The sequence below is a fragment of the Semicossyphus pulcher genome, unplaced genomic scaffold (assembly GCF_022749685.1).
Source record: "Semicossyphus pulcher isolate SPU_LCO1_2020_fin unplaced genomic scaffold, fSemPul1.0.p SCAF_12, whole genome shotgun sequence".
Classification (NCBI taxonomy): domain Eukaryota; kingdom Metazoa; phylum Chordata; class Actinopteri; order Labriformes; family Labridae; genus Semicossyphus; species Semicossyphus pulcher.
The window spans coordinates 5977702-5988782 of NW_027211626.1; positions in this window are offsets into that span (position 1 = coordinate 5977702).

The following is an 11081-nucleotide window of genomic DNA, read 5'->3' on the forward strand; positions in this document are numbered from 1 at the left end:
TAAAGTTACCAACGTAAATATTATAGATTATTATATAAAATATGTATAAGTGTATTGTGTATAAAAAGAGACCTATATTTCATACAGAAATGTGCAAGATGGTGCCATGGTAGTGTGTAAAAGTTAACTGTATGAAATACAGACATAATGTGCAGTGAACAGAGATAATAATCCAGATAATGTGGGTTAATGCTCTTTTATTTTGCACTCATCTCTTTCTCTGTCCTGTTACCTGTTGATTTTTACTCCATGAAAAGAGAGGCCGTAAAAGCAGACAGAAAAAAAGTGGATAAGCGAGCGAGAAAGATGGGTCTCATACTTTTCTGATATTTAGTGAACTCCAAAGGGTGACTCCTCATTCTGGCTTTGCAGGCTTGGCACATGCCTTCTGTTACTAAGTGGCTTCATATTGAAAGGCTCCGCAGCCACTATTCTCTCTCCCACTGGGTGCCAGCCTCTCTGCCCTGGCAGCTGCTGGGCTTCAGAATAGACCCATAGTTTCCCCTCTGCAGGTGAGCTGCACAGCCAAAAACAGGGCCCCTCAAAGGCCCTTTCAGAGCCTCAATAGGAAACTGACTCGGGGAGAGAGGAATGGACACACAATGGCCGCCTTCTCTGGACACAGAGAAGATGGAGATGAGCTTTTGGGGTGCTGCTTTAGTGTTTCTTATAGCCATGTCGAGGAGAGGTGATGAGAGAAGAGAGGAGAGGATGAGTTCCCCCTGTTAAGTTTTCGAAGGCGTGGCTTTTTACCCTCAGCGGTTTAGGGATGTCCCGTCATCCTGCGTCTCCGATGTAATTGCTTTGCTTTTGAAACCTGACGAAACAAAATGTTTTTTCCATGTCCTGGGGTGATGGAGATCCTAAACACACCTCCCCTCTCTCCTCCCCCACCCTTCCTTATCCCAGACCGCTGGATCTCCCTTTCGCTCCGACAAAACTCTTCCCATGCAGCCAGGAAAGAATGCACCTCCCTCTGCTCCCTCTCACCTCCTTTTCATAGTTTGCCTTTTTAACTTTTATTAGCAACAGCTTTCACTGACATATGAAGACTTGGCAGCGGAGAGATAGAGTGCGGGAGGGGATGAGAGATGGAGAAGGAGGGTTTAGAAGTGTGAGGATATAGAGGAGCGATGAAGGAAAGGGGAAGAGGGTTATCCTCTCTCTTTGTTGGTAATTGCAGCTTGTCCTCATCCTGTCAACCAGGGACAGAAACAAAAATACAGTCTGACAGCCTGAATCTCTGCCTATAAATTATGACTTTGCACTAATGGACCAGTATTGTTTATTGTCTAACTAATTATATTGTACGTGAATTCTTCTGTCATAATATAATCATTGTTTCTTCTTGTTCCTTTGGGTCATTTGAGAGCATAGTAGTATGTTCCCTATGTTGTCACTTTACATTCCTGACACAAGCATTAGGGGTAAACTGCAAAATGTAGCTGCCATTGAGTGTTATCCATCTTAATCAAAGATACCAGTGTTTCTTAAAGGCATGGGCATGGGCTGTGACATATTGTGAAGAACAGAAAAGAGGGGCAATGTTTGTTCTGTTTTTGTAAAGCAGGGTCCAGTTTGTGGAAATGCTGGATTTAGCATTTTGTTTCTCCCCAGGCAATGAGGTTGTCATCCTGGGCAGACAGTAAAACCCCCGTGCAATCAGAAAATAACCTTGGCACATGCAAACAGCTAGTGGAAAGGCTTGTTCTGAGAATCCAATGTAAGCGAGTCACGGGTTGAGGTCTCGAAAGGGGCAAGGGTGGGCAGGGTGGCTAGCATAAAGAGGCGAAAGCTAGTATGGCTGTTGGGCTGTGAGTTTAAACTGATACAGCTCCTTATCAAACCCTTTTTTATTTTGCTGTAGTGAGTTTTGTCTCGCCAGATTCCTCACAGAAATGATGGTGAGTGTAATCTAATGTGGCCAAAGTGTTTTTTCTGTATAGGCTACATGGGCTGGGTAGTTATTAGTTTGAATTATTTAAAAGAACAATCTCAAACTTTTTCATTTAAAGAAATGTCTTTCAAGTCACCGAATGAGTTAACACAATGGTGATTGAGGCTATGGCCCACTGATGAAAGCCTTTGGATTTGCGGTATATCGTATTTTTATGGACCGGGTGTCTGTGGCAACATTCGCGGAAAAAATCACAAGCGGCGCCCAGTTAGTAACACACATTTTCCATCAGCCAGCAGTGGTTGGTCTGCCAGAGAGGGTAGGCGGAGCTAAGTGGCTGCGCTTCCGGTTTCTGTAAGAATGAGTAAACAGTAATCTACTATGGCTGAACAAACAAAGAAAAGATCGATAACTACAGATACAACTTCGTAAATAAGTGAAAATTCAAAGAAAAAGAAACAAATTCGACGCTCAGATGAAGGCAAACAGTCTACAAACGAAAGCGAGGAAAATCAAGAGCCAGCTGAAGACGTCTGGTTAATTTGGGAAGAGTGCTCTCGTAATTACCGATTATCCCCAGTGGGAGGTGCTCAAAACCACAAAATCGTTTAAATTGTCTCTTTATGTTTCTAAAAAGTATATGTTTCGTAAAATAATCTTAAAATGTATACTTTTGCAAAATTACAATCAAAATGAATCACAGTGAGAGTAATTTATATTTTTGTTCATATTTCCTGTCCCTGCTCTAAAATACAGAAACATTTCTCTTGTTATTGTTTGCATTTCACATGAGATTTTAAACACACGCTCGTCTGAGAGATTTTGGCGTCTTTAGCGGTCTTATATAATTAAGTTGGGTATGAAGATGCTATCAGTCCCTGTCTCATTTTTCCTCTCTTTTCTTTCTCCCTCCTTTCTTCCTCCTCCTCCTCTAATCAGTTCCACTCTGTTATTGCTGGCCCCGGGCTGTTTACCTCTTTGCTAAACTGCTTTCACAAGCATGAGACCGAACCTGCTCAAATGTCTCTCAGACCCTTTAAACCCCCGTTCAGGCCTGCAGTCACTGTGCGGCTGACCTTTCGGCGGTTGTTGCCATCATTATGGACTCAACGCTCGCTGATCTGGCATCCCTCACACCTTCTTAAACCAGGAAGCGTTTTTCCTTCTGAAGTTAGTCGACCACTTTTAAAAGGTTAAGTGGTGAATAGGGGCTCTCATGGCAGCAGATCAGGCTGTGACCGCAGCTCTGGAGGACATTAAACGCTCTGAAATCCGGGACAGACAGTTCAACATAAGTTAAGACAGACATGCTCATGAATGCACCACGCTTCATGTACTATTTGCTCTGAGGTTTTGGGAAGAAAGAAGCATTTCCTGCAGCCAGACCAGCTGGGAGTGATTTAGGGACATTAGTAAAATCCCATTCTGGCATGCGTCTTTCCACGGGGATAAGTTCATAGAGCTACGTGAAGCAGGAATGTTAAAGTCTTTAGTGAGATTCATCCTGCGTTGGTTTGTTTGGAGACGACACAGTGGGCATCAATATTGTGTAAGTTTAATTTGCAAAGAGTGCTTTTGAGGTTAACCTCTGCTTGTACAACATGTTATTCTCTTTGTTGACATATGAATACTTCCTGAAATATACGTGTTCACCAAGCGCTTTCTACTGAGGTAAAAATACTTATTTAATACTTTGGAAAGTGTTTCATATATTGCAAAAAATACTTAATAATATCTTTGCTTTTTTGAGTTTTCAGTTGTAACTTTGCTGCTTTGAGCTTCAACATTTACCCCTGAGCTCAGTAAAACACATTACTTAATAAAAGTTTATTTTAGCAAATAAGCAATGCATTCAAAAAACATATTTTTAGCACTTTACACAAATTCGGTCCAGCAGCGAACAAGTGGCAGGAAGTTATGTATCAGTAATGTCGACCCTTTTCATCGTCATGTCCCTCTTTTCTCTGCTGTTGTCTGCAGGTATGTAATTATGGTTTGAAAAGGTCAGAGCCAGACTTTCTACAGGGCACAACGTGGGAACAAAGCAGGTCGAGAAGGTCAGCGAGAACAGTGGCTGTATGCCGGCTAAAGCTTCAGAGAGGCAGACATTTAGGGACAGTCATCTTGACCAAAACAGATTCTGTAAGTACCGTCGTTTCAAAGGTCTGACTCACACCATCTGACTGTGCAAAGGATAGTTCTTGTGGTGTTGAATGATGTGTAGTGAACCACTTTGCAAATTTGACATGATTGAATGAATCATAATTGCAGCTTCAGCTGATGAACGATGCGTTACATGTAACAAGATTCCTCTAATCCGAATAAATTGTCCTTTGGACGTGGTCCGGTTATAAAACATCAAAGCACACAAATCACAAACAACTCTTTCAATTAAACAAAATGGCAAGTAGATATTGTCACGGTTAACAGCTTGAAGAAAAGAGGCGATTTAGATGATGAAGACATTTTGTACGTACTGGATTATATGCTTGTTTTATATAAAAAACATTTTGAGTCTTTTTATGTTTATTTTTGGTTTTTATTGTTTAAAAAAAGATCAAAATTAGCCCCTTATGTTCCAACATTTGCCTTACATTGACACTTCAGAAGCATTTAGGAATACTTAAATTGAGTTATATACAACATCATGTATATTTAAATTAAAGATCATTTGTTATTAGATTAGCATTATTTTCTTATTTTGGGGAATTTTCTTTTAAAACAGATTTTGACTAAGAATTATAAAGTGATTCTTCTTTTCTGAAGAAAGATGTAAAACATTTGCAGTAAAACCTGCCACTTAATCATTGTCCTCTCTGCCATAACCTTAACATCAGGGAGAGTGTGTTGATGCTAATTTCTTTCTCATGGCTGCTAAAACTTATATTCAATTCTTAGATTTTGGGGAAATTAAGGTTTAGGACAAACTTACCCTGCATGTTGGATGCCTAACCTGCACATAAGAACAACCCTAGTAGCAGCGCTCCAATTTGTTGTGGATAAATAAAGAGGCCCAAAGATTAAAGGGGACATATTTCAGCTATGCAATCAATTTACTATTATTCTAATGTGTTTTTGAATCATGTCGGTAAAGTTTGTTTCGTTTTTAAAGTTGTATAAAATATTTTAATGTAATTATTTTTCGGAGCCTTTCCTTCCTCCTGAAACGAACAAGCTGTTTTGCTATTCAAAGGTCAGACCTTAGCCACGATTGGCTGACAGTATTTGGAGTGACGGCCCGTTTCAGAGGCGACCTTTTTAAACTTGTCATTCTGGAAAAACACCGAATTGAGCAGTTTTCACTTTTTCACTGTGAACAATAAACACACAAACATGTGAAACCCATCAAAATATGAGAATATCCATTTAAAAGATATGGCCCCTTTAAGTAGTTATTTTAATTAAACCAGCTGGGTTTGACATTTTTTGTCACCAGGGAGTCTGTAAGTGTCTTTTGACTTTGTAACAAAGAAACTATTGTTATTTGAAGTATGATGGTGCACAAAAACGAGAATCACATTAACTTGTATATTTTTTTACACCCCTATTTCTTTTGAAATATTAAAAGCATAAAAAAGAGTTAAAACTTTTAATGTAGCCATAACTGCACAGAGGGAAAACATGTTTCTTTAATAAGGATGAAAGCTCTGCGCTCTTGTAACCGGATCTCTTTGTAGCAGGCAGCTTTCCATCAAGGAACAGCAGGATCTTCTCTTGAACCCGGGAGCATCAGGACTGATGGGGCCGTGACATGCAAACACACACAGACACAAATCAGAGCGTGACGAACACTCAGAGGATTTCTGGGATCTTATGTGATCAGTGTGATGTGAATATCAGAGGAAAGGGTGGTGTAAAGGACATCTGTGACACCTGTACTCACTGACAACACCTGTACTCTGTGTCGTCTTGGACGGTGTTTCAGAGGATGCGCTCCCTGCTGAGTCCTTTGAGCTGAAGGGTCTGGGATGAATTCTGTGGTGCTGAGGGTCAGAGGTTAAAGGTTAGGGGTACTACAGCTGGCATCCAGGGCCGCAGTGGACTCCAGTGAAGAGGCATTCAGTGGCTGGAGCAGGAGGGGGAGAGTGAGAGGCAGGGGAGGGGAGGAGTTGTTGGTCTTTTTGTCTTGTTTGATGTACTCCGCCCCCTGAGGCCTTCTTTTTTCCGACTGGCATATCACTGTTTTCAGATGTTAGAAAAAACATTGTCAAAACTCTTTCTTTCTTTACGTAAACGTGGCTCTTATCAAATGTTTTACATGAACAACGGAGCCCTTGCCCACTTGTGTGGGTTCCGCACACTGAGCTTTATGGCGAGTTGAAGCCACAGACTGTATAAAAAATGGACGAGCCATCATGACACCAATAATTGGTTTATGGACTGCTGTTTTCAAGACTCACCTAAGCGTTGTGTCCATTTTTTAATCCAAAAGAGGCCATATTTGAGAACCCATTTTTGTACCAGGTTTTACACATTTTTATTTCTCCTATAAAGTTGGACATTTTATTACTGGAGGAACTGCGTTTTTTGGCACTTCTGCACATGCTTATTTTTTTAGCCCCAGAGAGAGCCAATTGTTTTGGGCTCATAGATTTTCCTTCTCCAGCCAGCAGCTTTGCTGTTTTGGTTCACTTTCATTGCTATCATAGTGTTGATTCTGACCTTGAAAGGCACCTGTTTTCAGTGGAAGAGCTTTTAATCACCACTGTACACCAGCTAAACGAAAAGTTAGAAAGTAGCTAACAGAGTGGAAAACAGAGTGGATATAGTGCTTGCATTGATCAGGTGTCCAGAAACATACACTTCAGCTAATAGCTTATATTGGTATTAGTAGGATTGTTGATAGTTTGCTCTCTAGTGTCAAATTAAAAGTTGGTGATCTGTCTGCTTTTTTCTGCTGCCCCCAGGAGATGCAGGGCCTGAATGATTATCAACTGATACAGCTGTACGTGTGTAACTGCTGTGAGTGCAAGTAGTCAAATTTGCAGTTCCCTAGTTCATCCTGTAGAGGGCGGTTCTCTTAATTAATGAGCCACATGTGCCAAGGCTTGGCATGAAGTGTGTTTCGTTTAGCAGAGTTTTCCAAAACATTAGTTCTCCTTGAGTGGAAAATGTGTTTAATGAGAAGCGTCCAAAACACAGTAAATAGCCATTAAACTTACTTTAACAGCTCCCACATGTTTACTGGGTTTATGAGGGGTGTGATGGAGGGAGGATGAGGGTGTACAGTTTGTGTGTTTGTGTGTGAAGAGAAAGGAAGAGGGACCACCTGAGCATTCCTTCTCATTTTTGTGTCCACAATGAAATATTTCTATTGAAGCTACACAGTTAAAGCAAACTGATGGCTCTGCGTTTGCTCAGGCAGCTAGAGCAGCTAATGGCTGACTCAGATGAGCCTTTCAGATTAGCTGCCCTGGACAAAAAGGTCAACCATATTCCTCTGTGTCTCCTCTCAAACAGACAAAGAGCTCCCCAGTTATCTGTCATCACTTACATAACAGACAGAGGGGAAAGTTCCTCTTTCTGTCTGTCTCCTCTCGTCTGCCTCTGCTGTCATCAGAGCCATTGTTGCCGAAAAGCTATCTCAGGCATTATAACCCTGTGGAGCCAGATAGTGAGGTGGGTCCAGGCCCCAGACTGACTGGCTCATCACTCCCCTAAAATCCCACCTGTTCATTGAGGTGACTTTTATGAAGCATTAGCACAAAAGTGGTTGTGGTAAAGTATTGGCGATGCCATACTTTTTAGCCCCCTAAAAATTCTGCTTGCTGTTTCTTCTCCAAAACAGTAGCCTAAGAAGCAGTAATGTGTATTATGGTTGCCACTAGCAACTTCACTTTTTGAACAGGAAAGAAGAACTGATTTCAGGTCAATTATCACATGACCTTAGCAAACAACAACAGTGTGGTGCTAGCTGAGAGTGTGATGTTACCCGAAGCTAGCACAGTTATAGCAATGTTTTCCCATCATATATTTTAAATCTTTATTTTTCAATTCAAATTTGAGATAATAAAAAGCAGTGAAAACAAAATAAAGCTGTTGCATGTTTTAAATCAGTATTTCTGAAGCAACAAAGACAAACCGATTTCAAGTAAATTATCATTTGACGTTAGCAAACAACAACAGTGCGCTGCTAACACAATTCAGGGGCTGCAGCCTTCGAAGGAGGCGGTCTATAGAGAATGCTCCATTCATAGCCTGTGTAGATCGCCAAAGTTGAACTGAAATGAGGATACAGAGGATTCCTGTTTGTGTCACCAGCTATTCCCGCCCATACTCTTGCGTCACCAAATGCCACTCCTGTCGCCTAGCAACAGGTAGCTAGCGGGCTAACTAGGTAGGATAAAGATAATTTGTTTTAAGGGCCATTTGTATCGCTAGCTATTCCACTGAGTCGAAACCAAAAACGTTTACATTTAAAGTGTATTCCTCGGCCGCTTGAGAGTCCGCCATCTTGTTTGAATTGGTCCTTTGTGGCCCAAGAAAAATGAGGACGCATCTGAAGGAGCCTTCGAAATGGGACAGCCTTCGATGCACTCCTGTGACGCAATCGGCCTTCAAATACGGCCTTCAAAAATCATTGTTTCTATGATACTTGTCGATGGACATAGTGCGTCACGAAGAGAATGGCACTGCTGCTAATGTTAGCTCAGCGTGTTTTACAGGTGTTTGGTTTGTTTTCAGGTTAGGATTCCTTCATTGTACTGAGCCAGGCCATACAACAATGACAGCAATATAGCACATCCGTTCAGGGATAGTTATACAGATAGATATACAGTTGTCAAAAGATAATTATAATGTGGACATTTTTTTAATTACAGTGGTATTGGAACGGTACTTGATATCCGCCAATTATTTAGTTATCTGAATCAATATGGGGGAGGAAAAACAAGTATTGTTACACCTCTGGAACATGTTAAAGTCGGTGTCAACAGCACTAGTTCCTGTATGTCACTGTCGAGCAGCTGGCTCGCTAATTCTCTCTGCGGCTGCTTCATAAGTCTGACAGCTCCCCCGTTCACCAGACCATCGTCACAACATTTCATGTTCGCCTCCGCTCTTCCATGGAGGTCCTTCCCCTCAGCCCTGTAATTCACGCGGTTAAACTCCTCTGTGAGCTGTCTAATGTGTGTTTAATGGGTGCTGGTGAGGCAACAATTAAGTTAATTGTACATCATTGAGTTAATTTTAGTTATTAAGAAAACCCCAGCTTTCCTAAATGTTGTGAGTGTGGGGGATATGACGGAAGACTGTGAGTGAAGACAGAGCGGTGGTTAGCCTCAAATACAGGCCTGCGCTCCGGGACGACCTTTATGGGATTTACTGATAGTAATGACGGTGATGAGGAGGTTTTGGTGCTGATGATTGTTTTAGATGCTTTCATATGAGGCGTACAATATGTTCATTATCACGTTTCAAACAGAAAAACAGTATGTGTAGAGGTTTAGCGTGGAGTCTGATGTCTCCAGCTGGTTGTCGCCTGTTAAATATTCTGTTTTCTACTTGTTTCGTTGCCAGGAGAAAGTCCTGATAAAGATGCTACTTTAAGTCAAGTAGAAACATGACGGCTGCATTCCTCAAAGTCTTAACCGTAATGAGCAGTTATTGGTTTTGGGGCAAAGCCAGGACATCAAATCTTGCACTTAAAATTTGAAGAAAGTGCTGTCATCAGTTTAAATGACATATTAATCTGCTGTATCTGGCTGCACAATTTGCGCGTGTGTGCGTCAGTGGTAATCCAGACTGCTCGAACACATGCACAAAAATTAAGCAAAATAAAGCTAAGATTGTTTTGTTTTTTTCAAAATGGGAAATTTATGAAATATTCACTTTTGTGGTTTCCTTCATAAATGGCTGCAGGCTGCAACATTTGGAGCATGTTTTCAACCACAGATTTATGCCCATAAATCACGACTAAATGCTGCATTTAAATAGTTACAGACAGGCAATTTATTCTTGGCTCACTCGCTGCACTTTGTGCAATAACACTGTGTGACTGTGCGTGTTTTAGAGTTTATTGGCAGCACTCATTACTTGCTGACAACTCACATGCGTTCTGGTCTTTATTGTTGCCCTTACACTTTCTAAAAGGCTCCGCATTCACACGAGCAATGCACGTTAACACACACACCAGCCAAATGGCAGGATACAAGCAGAGGGATGCAGTGTGACGGGAAGAGGAAAACATATTTGCTGACGCACTTGGCAGATCAAACCAGTCCTCTGATAGCACAATCTGTACTCGCCACATTTAATGATTCAATTATCCTCACATCACCTGCAGGCGGTTTGAAGCCGAAGGGGTGTTAGAAGCTCATTAAGAAATATCCCTCTGTCTCTAATGCTTGTTTTGCTTCGAGGCTTCATAATTACACTACATAAACTTCTTCACCACCACAGATAGGTAAACTCACATGGGCCATATATCATCCCAGGGAGAAACCACATCATTTAAATGTGTGTGGGGTATTAAATGCATGCAAGCAATAAATGTTCAAGTTGATTATACATTTTTATTACTCTGTTTTAATGAGGGTTATGTTTTCCACTTTATACTTTACTGTTTTTAACCCTCGAGACAAAAGTGTATGTAGCTATAATGAAACATGGATTTGACATTTAAGGAAACACCAACTTGTTTCTCAGCAAGAGTTAGATGAGAACATTAAGACCACTGTTCTACCTGTGCGGTTAGAATTCTGCTCTGCAAGAGGCCAGTTAGCTTAGCTTAGCTTTGTTGAGATTGGTTTAACGTCAAGACAGGAAACTCCAGGAATCAAGAGCACGACTTTGGCAAAAAGTACAAAAACTAAATTTAGAATATAGAATAGAATAGAATATCTTTATTGTCATTGTACATGTACAACGAAATTGAGTGCAAACCTTATTTGTGCAGACAGAACACATAAAACAGTAAAAACAGTATATAAAAAAAAAAATATAAAAATATATATATATCACATAAAAACACACACACACACATACAGGGCATGTTCCAGTCCTAATAAATAAATAATAAAGTGCAGTAATGCAGTTAAGTGCCGTTATTTATTGCAGTTAAGTGCCGTTATTGCTTTTGGATAAAAACTGTTTTTTAACCTGTTTGTCCTTGTTTTAATTGTCCTGTATCTTCTGCCCGAAGGCAGCAGTTCAAACAGGTGGTGACCCGGGTGTGAGGGGTCTC